Here is a 16,343-nt window from a genome sequence, read left to right as displayed (position 1 = left end):
ATTCTACATAGATACAAGGTAATAGAAAATTCAAGTGTCCTTTATGCAAATATATGCATTCATACTTAGTTAATGCAAATTGATTTTTAATTGCATAAGAAAATTTTCAAATGTTTTGGGAAATGGTATGTCATTGACTTATCATTATATTAGCTAATTTAGTTAGCTAACATTTATCTCTGTAGCTGGTTCTAGTCTAAGAGCTCAGTATGTTGCTGGAGCATCCAATCAGCCCCTTCACTCTATAGCATAGGTGATTGTTAGTGTTCCCATGTATCAGGTAAGAAAATCAGGACACGGAGAGCTCATATAACTTATCCAGAGCTTCACAGCTGGCAATGGTGGAGAGCCAACTCAAAGCCAAGCCTTCTGGCTGCAGAGTTAGAAACAGGCTCCAGAACGCTGAGACCATGCGTGTTTAAGCCTGAGTCTGGCACTCAGTAACTCGATGACATTGACCAGTTGGGTAGCCTCTTTGAGCTTCAGTATCTTCCTCTGTGAACTGGAACATTAGCTCCTAGCTCCTTTAGTTCTATTGGTAGCTCAGTGCTAATTTGTGTTTCGTACACTTCTGACTATGTGTGAATGAATCTGAGCATTTGCCATGCCCTGGAGAGCCGCTGGCACCTGGCAAACATCTCTCAGCTGGAACCCAAAGCTTATATTGGGCCACCTGGTAGCTATGACAACCTTGGCAATCATTTGCCTTTGCTGCCTCGGCTGTAAAATGGGAATATTAGCCTTGGCTTGGGGGAAGGGTATGTAGAAGACAATGGACTGTTACATCGTTTGTAGGAGTGTTATTTCTAATTAATTTGTCTTCCATGTGACCATGCTCAAAACTTCAAGGCTTATTTGTAGCGGTCAGCTAGTCAAAATACACTTTAATTGCCCGACTTCATTACCTGATCTGTTTATAGGTACTGGTCACTACTCCTCGTCTTCCCAATGTCACATATAACTCACACAACAAGGTCATAATAAGATGGTGAGGGAAATGCATGTGCATGTGTTTGTGCAGGATCTAGATAACCATCTAGAGGACTGGATTAGGTTTTGTGTTCCAATGATGTCAAACCTAATCACTCCTCCTTCTCAACGATAAAACAGGGGGAAATAAGCTTGACAGTTGCCATGACAATGCTTTATAAATGACCCATCCTGAGTACTTCATGTTAACTGATGGTGAAGAGCAAGCCTATATGCCTGGATCATACTGGCCAGGCTCTGTGGGAAAGTTAAAAACGGAAGGCACATTCTCTTCCTTATAAGCAAGGCCGTGATTGGATTTCTCAGCCTGTGACTCAGACTCGGGTTACCACAAGTTGAAGGCCCTGTATTAAGTGCTGTTTCCCAGAGGCCTGTGTACCTTTCATAGAGGTTGCAGTCGCCTGACCCTTGTTTTACAGTGCACAGTGGGACTGGTGTGGGACTGGTGTCTTGGGGCATTCGAACACATTCTGCTCCGCTGCAAGGCTCAGAGTCCTGTGTGACAGAGAAGGCTGCTGGAATGATAGCAACCTCCCAGGATTCCCTGGAGAACCCTATTCTCCGAAAGAATGCTTCGGGGCCAGTGCACACTGATCAGGGATTTTTTTTTTCCTTTTAGGGAAAGTAGTTTTAAAATTCCATGTGGAGTCCTTTGAGCGTGGTAATAGACCAGTATCGTGATCGTTCAGTTTTAAATTGTTGATGGATTGTAAGATATATTGCTGTAATAAACAGGGCCATATGTTGGGTTTATCAAAAATCTGTATAAACATTCCTCCACTCTGACCTTCCTTCTGCTCAACAGTGTCAGTGGTTTAGAGAATAGCAAAAAGACTAATATCTCCATATTTCATGCTGGGGCCATTGAGAACTGCAGTGACCCTCCAGAACACCTGGGAACCTCATTCCATTGCACCACATGTTACCACACGTGACTTACAGAGTCACATAGCATGGCGAAATTGTTGCTCTTCACTCCCCTCTAGATATGAATCAATTGACCCATAAATTAATGCATATCTTGATACCGAAATGCCTTTGGTATCATTGGGTCTATCAAATGCACACACTCATCTAAACACTTATGCAGACCAATAACACACATACACACATGTATTCACATCCATGTGCTTATACCCACATGAACACATTGATGCTATCACAGTACTCACATGTATGCACAAGTACACATGCACATAGAACAGAAATATATATACCTAGATATAAATACATATACATATATACATATATGAAGTAAAGCAGTGATGTCCTACATACCTTTAGTTCACCAACACTTATCTCTCCAAACTATACTCTTTTCTTAAAACTTTTATTTGTATTTCAGCTGTATGTGTGTCTGTATCTGTGCAACTGTCTGTGGGTATGTGTGCAGAGCCCAAGGAAGTGAGAGGTATCAGGTGCCCCTGGGGTGAGAGTTATAGGAGATTGTAAGCTACTTGTTATGGGTGCTGGGAACCAAATGCAGGTTCTCTAGAGGAGCAACAAATATTCTTAGCCACAGAGTCATCTCTCCAGATCCCAAACTGCACTCTTGAATAAGATAAAAATGGTTGTTCTCCTACTTGGTCTGACTTTTGACTCAGTGATAGTGGCTGAAGTTGATTCTAGGTACACCTTGTGGTCCTTAGCCTATGTCCTTGCCAACAAGAATGAGTATATTGTCACAAGGTGGCCAGCCCCAGCTATCCCACATATCATCTCTTCTTGCAATAGCAGGAAAAGGACTCTTCACTGATGGAGAAGCTTCCCAGATGGCCCCCAAGCCTGTTCTATCTTCCCACCCAGACCATAGTGGCTCATGTCTTCATATCCACAGGGAAGTGGAATGAATGCATTTGTTTGAAACAAGCAGTTCTCAAAGAATGTTTGTAAAGGAACAACAGTAGCATTGCTCAGTCAATGTGGGAGTTGGCTCAAGCCATCCAGAACCTAACCCATGAAGGCCCAGAGCATCAGGATTAGAGGTGTACTTGGCCTGTATGAGTCTCACACAGGAGACTGCAAGCTGTCTGCTTTTCTGGAACTTGTTTGCATGGCTTAGAGGTAGAGGCAATGCAGGGGAGTGGGTCACAGACTGTTGTGTTGAAAGGATTAAAAATTGTAAAGCTACATGGTTGTCAAGTTCTGTACCAGCGAGCATCCCTGATGTCTTCTCTCTATCATTTCATTATCTTCCTTTTCTTCTTCTTTCTCCTTCCTCCTCCTTCCTCTTCCTTTTCTTCCTTTTTTCTCTTCTTTCTTTCTCCTTTTTCTTCCTTCTTCCTCTTTCTCCTTCCTCTTCCTTCTCCGTTTTTCCTCTTCCTTCTTCCTTCTCCCTTCTTCTTCCTTCTTCTACTTTTTCCTTTTTTTTTCCTTCTCCTCCTTTCTTTTGGACACTGATCCTATTAGATGAGGACTCCACTCCTATAATCTCATTTAAGTGCCTCTTAAAGGTAATTTCAAAATTTAGTTACTTTCTAAGGAACCATGATTGGGATGTTAACTGTGAATTTGAGATGACTCAGAGTTTAAGAGCACATAGAAGAGGATCCAAGTTCAGTTCCCAGCACCCATATGGGGCACTTACAATCACCTGTGACTGTAGCTCCAAGGGGTACAGTGACATCTTATGGCCTCCTTGGGTCCCTGCACTCACATGTACATACTCACACAAAGATACACACACGTAATTTTAAAATGAAAGTATTTTTAAGAGTGAGTTTGGAGAGGACACACTTCAGCCCATAACCATGACCATAATCTCTTTGAGTCTTAGGATCTATTTTATTTTTTAACATGTAAGGAAAAGAATAAACAATAATCTCATATTGGAAAACATCTGGGAGCCCAGAGCACGGCAGTCTTGAAGATACCTACCAGCATGTCCTTGGCAGAGCTACGGCTCCTTCCCATCATTTTTATAAGAACACAGTGGTTTGCTGTCTGGAATGAGCCATCAGCTTCTCTATGTGGAAGCAGCATTTCCCAGGGATGGGCTTCTCCATTCTGGCTCGGAAGGCTGCAGTTGCCTTCAAACCCCATGTATCCAGAGCAAGCAAAACCTCAGCTGGGTTCAGCCCTTGCCTGTTCAGACCTGAGTCATCGCCTCCTCCAGCACTCTGTCACAGCCGCTGTAAGAGGCAGCTGATGACTCCCAAGTCTCTCTCCTCCTCTGTGGCCACACACAGCAAGCCTGTATGCCTGGGACTCAAAGAACCTTGAGTTAGTGTGGACTGGCTTTCTTTGACATAACCACGTGCAAATCCAGAAACCCCATATGCCTAAGCCATCAGGCTCTGAGAGCTCACGGAACACAGGGACCAGGATGCTAACAACATCCAAGGCCAAATTGACTGTGCCACCACCAAAACCCAAGAACTTTACAGTTACACCAGGAATTCCTTTTGGCAGCACTCTGTGTGTGGCAGGAAGCCCGTTGGCTGAGCTTTGACACAGAAGAGGCTCATTCAAAAGTTATTTACTTACAAACAGCTTAGTCTTACATCCACATGACTTACTAAATAAGTTGTAGCCTCCCCAAAATGCCTCCGGAAATGGTGATTCTTCCCACCCAGCCCAGCCCAGCCCTAAAGCTATGTTAGTCATCAGATGCCTTTTCTTCAATGTCATGGTTATGGTCAGTGCTCAGTGTGTTAGACCCTGTACTAAAGGGAAACAGTCATTGTCCCCATGTCCCGGGAGCCTGCAGTCTAGGGAGTGAAATGTCAGTCAAGTCAGATATATAGAGAACCATTTAGAATGGAAACAGCACTGTGAACCAAGAGGTGGAATAGCAAAGAGATAAGATTATTAAATCGGCCACCCATACACGGTGTGTGATAGCTCGGAGCCTTTCCCAAGTGAGAGTAGAAAAGGGCTGCCCTGTCTTTCCCAGAACCTCTCAGCCTGTTGTATCTCTCCATCATTTTTAAAATGTTCCCTGAGCAGGTTTCCATGGAGACCCCCAGATTCTCAACAGCCATGATGTTGTAAGAACAGGAAACAGAAAGAAGAACATGAGGGTGGGGTAGAAGGCACAGAGGACCCTCTGTGGTCCTGTAAAGGGAGGTATGCATGTTTCTCAAGAGGAGCATAATTCAGATTGTGAGATAGGATTTTACCATGTAGTTCAAGATGGTCACAAACTCAGAATTCTCCTGCCTTGTCCTCCTTAAGGCTGGAATTACTCTGACCTCTCTCTGTCAATCTGTCTCCCCTTCCCCGTGTGTGTGTGTGTGTGTGTGTGTGTTTATGCGTGTGCACATCAGACAACCTTAAATATCATTGCTCGGTTGCTGCCCACCTTGTATTTTTTTTTTTGATAACAAAAAAATTTTATTGTAAAATAAGAGATCGATATATAAAAGGGGGTATAAAAAGGGAAAGGGGGTGGTGGTAAATGCACAAAGGCCAGGCAGAGTTCAGAGAAACTGATCCTGAACCAAGGGTGGAAAGAACACGGGTCTTGGTGGATACAGACCCTATGAGAGCCCAAGATAGAATCTTACAGGGTGGAGGGTGGGGTGAGATTTCATTTTAGGTGCCAGGGTCCAACAAGTGGCTGGATAGGATTTCGCTGGGCCAGCAGAGACCTGGCAACTACCAACCCATCCCCCAACAGGTGCCAGGAACTCACTCAGAGGGGGCCCGAGTCCCAGCCACAAGGTAATAAAAAGGTCTGGAAGGGACAAGTATCACAACAAACCCTGAGGCCTGAGGAGCAGACAGGCTGATCTGCATTTTATAGATGCGGTTGTTCAAGTTGGGAGAAAGTAAACTCAGAACTGGGTGGGGCCTCACCACTGTACACAGCCAAGCACATGGCCAACTGCAAGCTCCAACCCCACCAACAAGAGTTTTCTTCCTCTCTTCAAGACTCTCATGGTCAGAATCCTAAAAGCTGAGCTGGTATTCCCACTACCCTCCCCAGATACCGGTGATGACCGGATTAACCCAAGCACCCAAGTTACAAAATGGCAGGAAAGGAGGAAGGGGATGAGAGGTTGCTGACGGGGGGACAGGAGGCGGAGGATGTCAGTCTGAGTCAGGCCCCTCTCTCTTGATCATTAGTTTTTTATGACGGGAGGTCGACTGGCCCTTCTTGGACTTCAGGTAGCTGGAGTGAGCCCTGCTGTCTCCTGACCCATTTGCATCCTGAGCATCCTTTAATTCTAAGGCCTCATTCAGCTCTGAGAACATCTTGAAGCGCTCACGACCACGGATCTTAAGGGTGAAATATTCTCCATCAAGTGGTTTCTTCTTTGGCTGGGGAGAGGAGCTTGTGTTGGTGGGCAGCACTCTCTTAGTACTGCCCAGTGGCAGTTCTGGACGAGGCTCTCCCTTTTTCCGGAAATTTTCTTCCTCTGTACGACGGTCTCTCCCAGGACAGGCACAAACACGAACCTCAAAGCTGTTCCGTCCCAGCAGGTTCCCACTGGGGTCTTCCAGTGTGATAATGGTGAGGATGGGCCGGCGGTTCATGCCCCCCATGCAGGAGCTATTACACATATAGTTGTAGTGGATGGTGGTACAGTCAGAGCCGACCTCAGGTGGCTCATATGGCACCACTACACTGTGCCGAAAAGTCTGCCTGTCATCCAGATACTCGGCTCGCAAGTTTCCTTCCACTCGGATGAGATGCTGTGGGGGAGCCAAACCATCACCATCGGAGCAGCGCTCGTGGTGGGGGCAGCGTCTAACGACTTCTGTCATGTGCTGTGACTTCTTGTAGATGGCCATGGCACGGACACGGGTGCCAGGAGGAGGTGTGGAGCTGACCCACAACTGCACAGGACATGTTTTTGCCAGCTGGCAGAATAGCTTATTGAGGGAAGGGGAGTACGTGCAGGTGACAGATTTGGCTGTCCCTGAGTGCAGGAAGCCCAGGCGGAAACCATATTCGCCCTGGTAGGTTTTTTGGGACGGGACAGAAGATGAGAGGGGCCAGGAAGTGACTGGTGCAGGGGTCACCGGTGCGGGGGCCTCAGTGACAGGGTCCTCTGCTGTAGAAGCTGCTGCTGACATTTGGGGGCCTTCATTTGGCTCTTCTAACCAGTTTGCAACATCCTGGGACAGGAACAGATCTTCCATGGCATCAACTGACAGCGATGTGGACAGAACATTGTTTGGAGGAAGTAGGTTCCACAAGTCTGAAAATGTCTCCTGACTCAGAGGGGGCTCGATGCTGAGGTCTGACTGTGGCTCCTCCATTGAAGCACCCAAGAAGTCAAGTCAGGCTTCGGGTCTTCAGGGAAGCGTGTCACCCTGCTGGAAAGTAGATTCTGGATTCGGATGCTAGGTGCCCCCTGGTCCCAAAAGCTACCTGCAGCCAGAATTGTGGCAATGGACTAGCACAAAACTTTTTGGTTCGGCCACATGGGAGGGGAAAGTCCCTATCCCCCCACCTTGTATTTTTGAGACAGGGTCTCTGGCTGGCCTAGGATTCACCAAGTAAGCTAGGCTGGCTGCTTAATAAGACCCAGAGATCCTTTTGTCTCCGCTTTCCCGGGACTGGGATTGCAATGATACCCCACCTTCCCTGGTCTTCTCTTTCTTATTGAGATTCAAGATTGGTTATCAGAGGTGGAGCACCTGGGGACCTCTTGGTGGGAGTGGAGAGGTGAGCTGGACCTTGGGTGAAGCGTTGTTCCAGTGGATAAGAACCTGGAAGGTTCCCATTCAGACTGACAGGTTATCTACATAAGATGGCTAAAAACTTGGCTCTGTGACACGTTGTGACTGTTACACATTGCCACCTGCTGATCGGGGTATTGGAAAGTTAGAATCAGGGTCAGTAAACACGGTCAGAGGCTTGGCTGAAATCCTTGACTTCTTGGTCACAGAGGAAACTGTGACTCTGAGCTTGGCCTGTCTTGTGCATTGTGAGACATTTCCTTCCAGATTTGTGACCATATTAAAGAAGGGAGAAAGGGGGCAGTTATTTGGTTTTAACTTGCGCTTGTGATTTTGGGTGGTCCTCTCAAATATAAACTCCCTATGGAAGCATTTCCCCTAAACTTTCATTCCTCCCCCTAAAAAAATGCCCTGCAGTGATGATCTGCATCAGGAAGTGAAATACACTTTATACTTTTTTTTCATCTGAGACGCAGTACTCTGTAAGACGCTACCAGGGAGACCTACAGTAAAAATCTCCACATGCCTGCCTGCCTCCACATACTCTGAACCATTTAAAACTCTCCATACTGCAGACCCAGAATTCCTTCGGGGACCCACAACTTCTTAAGGCCCCTAGGAATAGGACTTGATGTACTAACATTCCAGGAAATGGCAATCCGGCTCCGGGGAGACATATATCCTCCCTCAGTTCTCTTAAGAGTCACCTGTGTGGCTCTGAGCAGGCCACTTTGCTTTTTTGTGTTTTGCCACCCCAAAATGCTGTTTTTACCAGGTATAATTTCAGCACTCAGGGGGTGGAGGCAGGAAGATTGCAAGTTCAAGGCCAGCCTATTCTAAATAGTAATGCCTTGTCTCAAATGGAGGAGATAGGAGGGAAGGGGTGCAGGGAGAAAGGGGTATTCTATACCTCTGGCCTCCACATTTATGCACAAGCATGTAGACATGTGCACCCATACCCTCACAACATATGTTTGTGTGCATGTGTTTATGTGTGAGTGGGGTGTGTGTGTGTGTGTGTGTGTGTGTGTGTGTGTGTGTGTGTGTGATCTAAACGATTCCTTTCCAGCACTTCCTAAAGGCTTCTTGGGCTCTGATGATACCCTAGTGACATACGTCTGTGTGCATGCCATCACAGGGAATTACTGGCTGTCTGCAGGTCCGTCAATTTCCAGAAAGAAAGTCAGAGAAAAAGCAAACAGGGAAGAGCTAAGAGTGAGGTCTTAAACAGTTCAGAGAGGGGCAGGGTTGTCAACTTCTTCGTTTGAATTGTCAGTTCACTGTGTCTCCCGTGCATTTAAATCACTCACTTTTAATGGTCTTCCTGGACACAGTCCTGCATCCACATGGCCTGTCTGGGTGCCCATCCCTTTTCTCTGGATGCTTTTCGTGATCCTCAAAACTGCCCTCTGGACCGGAAATTTCAGGCTCATCAATCTAGCTTTCCTAGTGCCCTGGGAGATGAAATTAGTCTCTTAAAACTTTCCTTTCCGTGTCGGGCTCTCGAGCTCTGATGCCCTTTGACTATTCAGAAATGATCACTCAGAGGAGTTCAAAGGAGCCCCAGGGGTAAGGGATCTGATTTCACCCATTCTTCTTCCTCTTGGAGCAGGGGACCTGGGGCTGAGCTCATGTCTGAAAGCAGGGCTATATTTTAGGAAAGACTGAACTAATTTGTGTCCAGAGACTGGCTGCAAGCTCTTTTTTTTTTTTACCCCCCTTTCTCTCTTACATTAGCAGTGCTGTGGATAAAACCCAGGATCTCCTGGTTGACAAGCATTCTCCTGCTCAGCCACATCCTGCCGCCTCCAGAGACCAACTAGCCAACTTTGCTACCTAAATATTTGGTCTTTTTAGAACTAACTCACATATTCTCAGCAATGAGAACCTCTTTCTGTGGGTCCAGTTGGACACAGACACTATATGTGATAGAGAACATCTATCTTAAAGTCCCCATAAGTGATAACAGGGCTGACTTACTATAGATTCCTTTCAAAAACTCTTAATCTGGGGAGAGGGGAGACCAGACATCTCATGTAGCTTAGGCCGGCCTCAAACACCCTATGTAACTGAGGATGACTTTGAACTTGTGATCCTCCTGCCTGTACTGGGATTTCATGTGTGTACCACCACAACCGGTTCTATGAGATACGGGAGATGGAGCCCAGGTTTTCACGCATGCTCGGCAAATAACCAAATGAGCTGCATATGTAGCCCCTCGGCCTTTGAATTTTTAACACAATCACATACCACCTTTTTGTTTCAAAACATCTTTGAACAGTCATTTTGAGATGTAATTAATCTTTATAAATTATTTGTGCTTTGCTTTATTTTGTTTAAAATATGGCTTCGTGATACAGCCCAGGTTGTCTGTGGTACTCAGTGTGCAGTCCACTGTGACCTGAGACTCACAGTTCTCCTTTCTCAGCCTTCTGAGGTCAGGAGGTATAGATGTTCACCACCACAGATGGCCTGAACTGCAACCATTTAAGACATACAATATGCATGTCTGGACATGTGTGTATCCCTGTCAGCACAGAAAGGCCTCTAGCGAGTTCTGCAACTACAGCAACCACAAATGCCCCCCCCAGCCCACAAGACCCTGCCCTCCCCCAGACACCATGTCTTTGAGTGGAAGCCACTAGTTTTTGCCGCAAGGTGACCCCATATAGCTGAGCAAGCAGTTTGAGTGTTTGTAGGATCTAGGGAAGTTTTGGGGAGCATTTGGAGGAAAGTCAGGTGATTTTGTTTCCTTGTTTAGCTTTCCATGCCTTTACTCACATTGCAAGTCTGAGTGTATTGGGCCGGGAATGCACCTTGGGACGTTGTACAGCCCTGAAGGGCTCTTAGGAATAGTGAGAAAAAGCCAGACGCAGCTCACTGTTCCTGGAAAGCTGTGCTTCTTCTTGGCACTGATCCAGAAGACTGAATAGGAAGAACCTTGGGACCTGTTTTTTTTTCTTGTTGTTGTTTTGTTTTCTTTTGTTTTGTTTTCTCCAAAGCTAAACCTCAACACAATGCTGAAGAAGGGCACTGACCATGAGGGATGGGAGGCAGATTCATGGGTAGCAACAGGGCAGGTGCCCATGCAGGAGTGTGAGCTGCTGACCTTCCAGAAAAACCTGTGGATCCTCCCTGATCTCTCTTTGTCTTGGGTTTTTGGCAAAGACTTCACAATCAGGCTTTGAATCCCTGAGAAAGTTCCTTGTTGATCTCCCAGGTGTGTAGACAAGAAAACCAGAATAAGCAGAAGTCACCTGGGGTCTGTTCTTTCTCAGATGCTGAGTTATAAAAGTTTCCTTTCAAATACATCTACCTTGTTGACTTGCATGCCGAGGCAATTATCTGAAATCGAAGAACAAAAGATAGCGCCACACACGGAAAAGACCAGACATCTCTCTTGTGGCTCCAACCCAGTAATGAACAGTCCATGTGTCTTTCTTTATGTGGACAGCTATGTAAACACATAGAACCCACACCACGTCTCTCTTGTAAGTGCCACTGCACCAGGTGCCCACTCTGCATTGCATCATGGGAAACAGTCACTCCATGACTGTGATCTGTGGCTTACTGTTCAATGTCATGGGGTGACTTACTCAGAATGACACCGGTAAGGGCAAATCTAAGAGTCAAATATTTTGCAATGTTCTGTGCCACTTAAAACAAAAGAAAAAAAGAATTAGTGTCTTATATTCATGAAAATGGAGACATGTTACTTCAAATGACATATACATGACATTGACTCCCAATTTACGCCAGGAGGAAATGATCCATGTCTCAAATCACTGAGATGTTCTTCCTCAACTGGTTTTGAAGGAAAGAATAAAGATTAATTTAAAAATTAAAAAAAAAAACCCTGAAGTTCTAAGTTGCATAAAGTGTGCGGATTTATCTTCCCTGATGGGGATATTTCCCAAATGCCAAAGGTTCATATTGCACCTGAATGACTGTGTTTTTGTTATATCGCTAGATATTTGTCTTTATTCCTTATGTTTTTAATATGTTGTATTCATGAGACATTAGAGTGAAGGACTGGGCAATAAAAGTGAGAAAAAATGGTAGTATTATCAATTAATAGTATTGGAAAAGGCCTGTACAATAGGCGTGTTTAAATCCCTTGCTCAAACATGTTTTCATGTTTCAAAAGGTTGAAAATATCACTGATTTTAAATTTTTTTCTTCTATCATATTTAATGAATATCAAGTGTCACTTTTATGTAAAAAAACTATTTCTGGATATTGGCTTCTCAGTCATGAAACATGTCCTGGGTCACCTACTTAAAACAAGACTATAAATTTAGGTTATATGTTAGAAGGCAGTTTGTTGTTTTTTTTTTTAAATACAACTTGTGTAAAATACACCTAGTGTCTTAAGTCTGCCTGGAAAGCCTTTGGGTATCAAACACCTCATTAGTAAGGACATTGGGTTGGGTTGGTTTTGGCATTGCTGAGAATGGAACGTGGGACCTGGTCCTGGTAGACCAGCCTTCTACCACTGAGATGCCCCCGAACTATGTTAATAATTCTACTCAAGCATTTCATATCATTTTTTCCTCTTTAGAGGAAAAAGTAAAGAAGTGCTTCATGTGCCCATAGACTCTGTGTTCACAAAGAGGCTTGAACAGTAATTCACTTAGCGTGTTTCTGACTTCATTATCAGAGAAGGGAAATGAGAGGTGGTGCCTCAAGGTACTGAAAACCCAGTCTTTCTTCTAGACCAGCCCCTATGTTAAGGTACTCCCTCAGCAGCTGAAACCCAGATCTGAGACCCAGATGTAAACATCACCCTCCTGTGCTTGGCTAGTTACCAGGGCTGAGCAGAGCCAAGCAAGCTCTCCCACAGAGAGGAGTTAACAAACCCTGGGACAGAAGCTACTGCTTGATCTACCCCTTCTCTCCCACATTCATTCTTCCCCGAGAAAGCAGGGAAGATTCCTGGTGTACCTAAGACTGTATACTGGCTTTCTGGAATGTTCTGCCTCTTCTGAAAACTCATACACTGGTGGTGAGATTCCAGGTCGGCCTGCTTACCACCGAGACAGAACGTGGTAACCATTTTTGACATCTCTCCGAGATAGGAAGTGCTATCACGTGGTGGTTAAGATCAGACTCTGAAAGCAGTCTGCCTGAATTTGTCCTTGAAATCCTCTGCGTCTCCACCTGCAGTCACTTCAGCTTCCGAAACATTAGGATTACAGGCATGCATCACAGGGTCCAGATTTGAAAAACTCAAAATCTAGACAGGTGTGGTGGTGCACGCCTTTAATCCCAGCATTGAGAAGGCAGAGGCAGGCAGATCTCTGAGTTTAAGGCCAACCTGGTCTACAAAGCAAGTTCCAGGTCAGCCAGGGCTATTACACAGAGAAACCCTGTCTTAAAAACAACAAAACAGAACAAAACCCCTCAAAACTTGTGATACTGACTGTAAACATATACGCATGCACAAACACACACTTATGATATTAGACTTGAATATACATGGTAAAGCTTCCGTTTCTTTCATCATCTTGCTTTGGTTTCTCTGGGAAGCAGGCAAAGGCAGCACAGTCATAGATGACTATGCTGGGGTTGTAATGACTGAGGGCAAGGGCTGGTTCTTCTGGGGTGATACTGGGTTAAATGAAGTTCATGGTGGTATCTGTAGATCCCAACTGTGCTGTTCTTAGAAATGCAAAATTCTGAAGTTAGTTGTCTTAGTTAGGGTTTTTATCGCTGTGAAAAGACACCATGACCACAGAAACTCTTATAAAGAAAAGATTTAACTGGGGTGGCTCACTTACAGTTTCAGAGGTTCAGTCTATTATCGTCATGACAGGGAGCATGGTGGCTGCAGGCAGATACAGTGCTGGAGTGGTAGCTAAGAGTCCTACATCTTGCAGACAACAGGAAGTCAACTGAGATACTGGGCAGTACTCTGAGCATGGGACCCTCAAAGCCCGCCCCATAGTGACACACTTCCTCCAACAAGGCCACACCCACCCCAACAAAGCCACACCTCCTAATAGTATTACTCCCTATGAGATTTTAGGGACCAATTACATTCAAACTACCACATTAGTCAAGTTTGGATAAGAATCTTGATCGCTGCTCTTGTATGAGGACTCTTTGTTGATGTAGAGGATAAAACCCAGAACCTTGCACATGGTAGGCAGATGCTCAGGTACCACTGAGAGATGCGCTTTCATTGTTTTTTCATCTTTTCCTTTGAACCCATCCTTGACTTCTTGGACCATCAAGAGAGGCTGACTGTGAGGCTGGGACAGGCAGCCTTACAGATAACGACATCCCCTTTGTGCCTGTGGCTTGGGCCATAGTCTGACCTTTCCTCCTTCAGATGAAGGGAAGGGGTGAGAGGTGACAGCTCTATGCCCAGTGGACACTCAGCCTGGCAGCTGATGACACTGGCTGCCCCAGGGTCATAGCCTGTGATGATTTCCCTCTTACAGGCTGACACACTATTATGAATGCGAAGCCTATTAACTCTGTTCCAGAAAGGAGAATGTGAGGCCTCAAGAGAGCAAACAAGGCCAGCTGAGGAAACTCACAATGCAACTGCAGATGAGGTCATGGCTAGGCTCCAGTGCTGGTGACAAGGACGGGGTCAGAGGGTCTGAGGCATTGCATGGGAACCATCTCATTAAGAGTCCTCCAGTTAAATGTTGCAGAGTGCCCCGTCAGCCCAATGTAGTTAATGAAATGCGTGGGACAAGAAGAAACAGGGAGGAGGAGAAAAAGGCAGAATGGAATGCCTGTCTTTATCCTGCATCTTCGTTCACAGTGGTGCAGCTTCCTCGGTCTCACTAATGCATGGAATGCAGAGGGAATCATATGTGGACAAGATGGTGTTGGTTCTCAGTGCTGGATTCATAACTAAAGAATCTCAATTAGCAAGCGGAAATTCCCAATTGTTGAAGAGACTTCTGTGAATCAGCTATGGGATGCAGCCCCATAACCTCAGGACTTAATAGTCTGAGTCAGAGAACTGTGATTTCAAGGCTAACCTGGGCTACATAGCAGGATTATATCTATTAAAAAGAAGTCAGTGAGTGGAAATATAAGATGCAGCTGAGTATAAGGTAATAATACAAGATGCTTGCCTAGGATGTGCAAAACCCTACGTTCCATCCCAAGCACTAGAGAAAGGAAAGAAAGAACTGGCTGAAGTAAGGGAAGAAGGGAGGGGAGGGAAGGGTGGAAAGGAGGAGAAAGAATAAAGAAAAAAAAAGATGCTTTCCTGGGCCATGCTAAGTAAGAGATCATCAAGAAGCTTTGGGAGATTCTGGATTGTCAGGAGTTGGAGCTGAAAGGTGAATTGGCCAATGGCTTACTAGAGGGCTGGGGAAACGGAACCCAGCGAAGGTGGGATTTAAAGAGTCTGAAAGCTCCTCTCGTCTCTGTTTCACCGTCCATCCGGTCATCATGTAATCCTTCATTAGTCCACCCCTGCAGTCAGCCGCACTGCCCAGCCAGCTCTGTGGAAATTAGTAGCTGGCTTAGTTAGTTATCGAATGGCTGTAACAAAGACAGAGGGGTCTATTGGGCTTACTCTCAGAGGGTACAGTTTAGTATAGGAGAGCATTTGTGGAGGAAGGAGCTTGAGGTAGCAGGCCACTGTGTATCTACAGTCAGGAAGCAAGGAGAGCTGAAGGCAGGCCTCAGCTCATTCCTTTTCCTTTTTGTGCAGTCCTCTGGAACCTTAGCCCCTGGAATGGTACCACCCATATTTAGAGTGGGTCTTTCCACCTCTATTAGCCTAGAATTCCCTCACAGAACTGCCCAGAGGCTAGTCTCCCTTATTCTAGATCATATCAAGTTGACACACAACATTAACCATCACAGGTATACACAAATTAACTCAAGAATGAAGTTGAAAACGTGTTGGGGCAGATGCTCCTGGCTGACTTAAGTAACTCTCCGAAGGCTCTGTGAGCCCAGATGTACAGCTGCTGGGTCAGTTGGACCAGGTACCCAATAGCTGTATGCAAACCATCATTACTCTCCCCAGCACGGCTGCCAAGCAAGGTCAAGAGTTAAGTAGATGTTCGGAACAGAGAAAGGAAGGGGCAATGTATCAAAAGAAAGAGCTCTAGAGAGGCTGAGAGCCTTGTGAAAGAGCAGGGTCATCAGAAGCAGAGAGCAGAGAGACTCCTTTGCCCTCTACTCTACCCACACCCCTACCCTCACCGTGTGTTTCTCTTTCCCACACCGCTGGTATGCTTGCCAAACTGCCAAGGAAGAAAGAGTACAAAGCCATCCCCGTTTCGCTGCCAACCACACAAGCACTTCCAATCCATCTTCAGGTCCAAGGATGCAGGGCTCCATTCATCTGCTTTTGCTTTTCTGAACGTGACTTTTTGCAAATTCCACCTCTCATCTTATTAGTCTGTACGAGCTGGTTCACGTTGCCCAAATTGGGACTGACTTCGTGTTTCTTGTGTAGTTTGGTTTCAGGATCAAGACAAAATGCCAAAGCCAAACAGCTTAATAGTGACTGACAGAAGCACAAGTTTGACCCCTGACTAAACTCTGCCTTCAGATCTGCCCCAGGTTGCGAGGACTGTACACAGAGAGCATGCGTGCTAGACTGTCTATACAATCAGACTAGACGTCATTTGGTCAGCAGCAGTTCTGTTTATCCCAGAAACCATGCTGAAGACATACTCTCTGGAGACCCTGGTGTGCACTTCTTGGGTCTACTTGCGGGAAGAGGCTTGCCTGGC

At 45.7% G+C, this 16,343-nt stretch overlaps 1 protein-coding gene and 1 pseudogene across 7 annotated transcripts in view; one reads left to right on the top strand and one right to left on the bottom strand.

Moving 5' to 3' along the window:
* The window catches only part of Frmd4a (FERM domain containing 4A), a 595,839-nt gene that overhangs the window by 424,755 nt on the left and 154,741 nt on the right, over positions 1–16,343 (top strand). The gene's annotated exons all lie outside the window — the stretch shown is intronic.
* Positions 5,308–7,377, bottom strand: LOC142848422 (cellular tumor antigen p53 pseudogene; annotated as a pseudogene).

This window comes from Microtus pennsylvanicus, chromosome 4 (assembly GCF_037038515.1).
Source record: "Microtus pennsylvanicus isolate mMicPen1 chromosome 4, mMicPen1.hap1, whole genome shotgun sequence".
In the NCBI taxonomy this organism is placed as follows: Eukaryota; Metazoa; Chordata; class Mammalia; order Rodentia; family Cricetidae; genus Microtus; species Microtus pennsylvanicus.
This window is presented reverse-complemented; position numbering and strand designations above follow the sequence as displayed.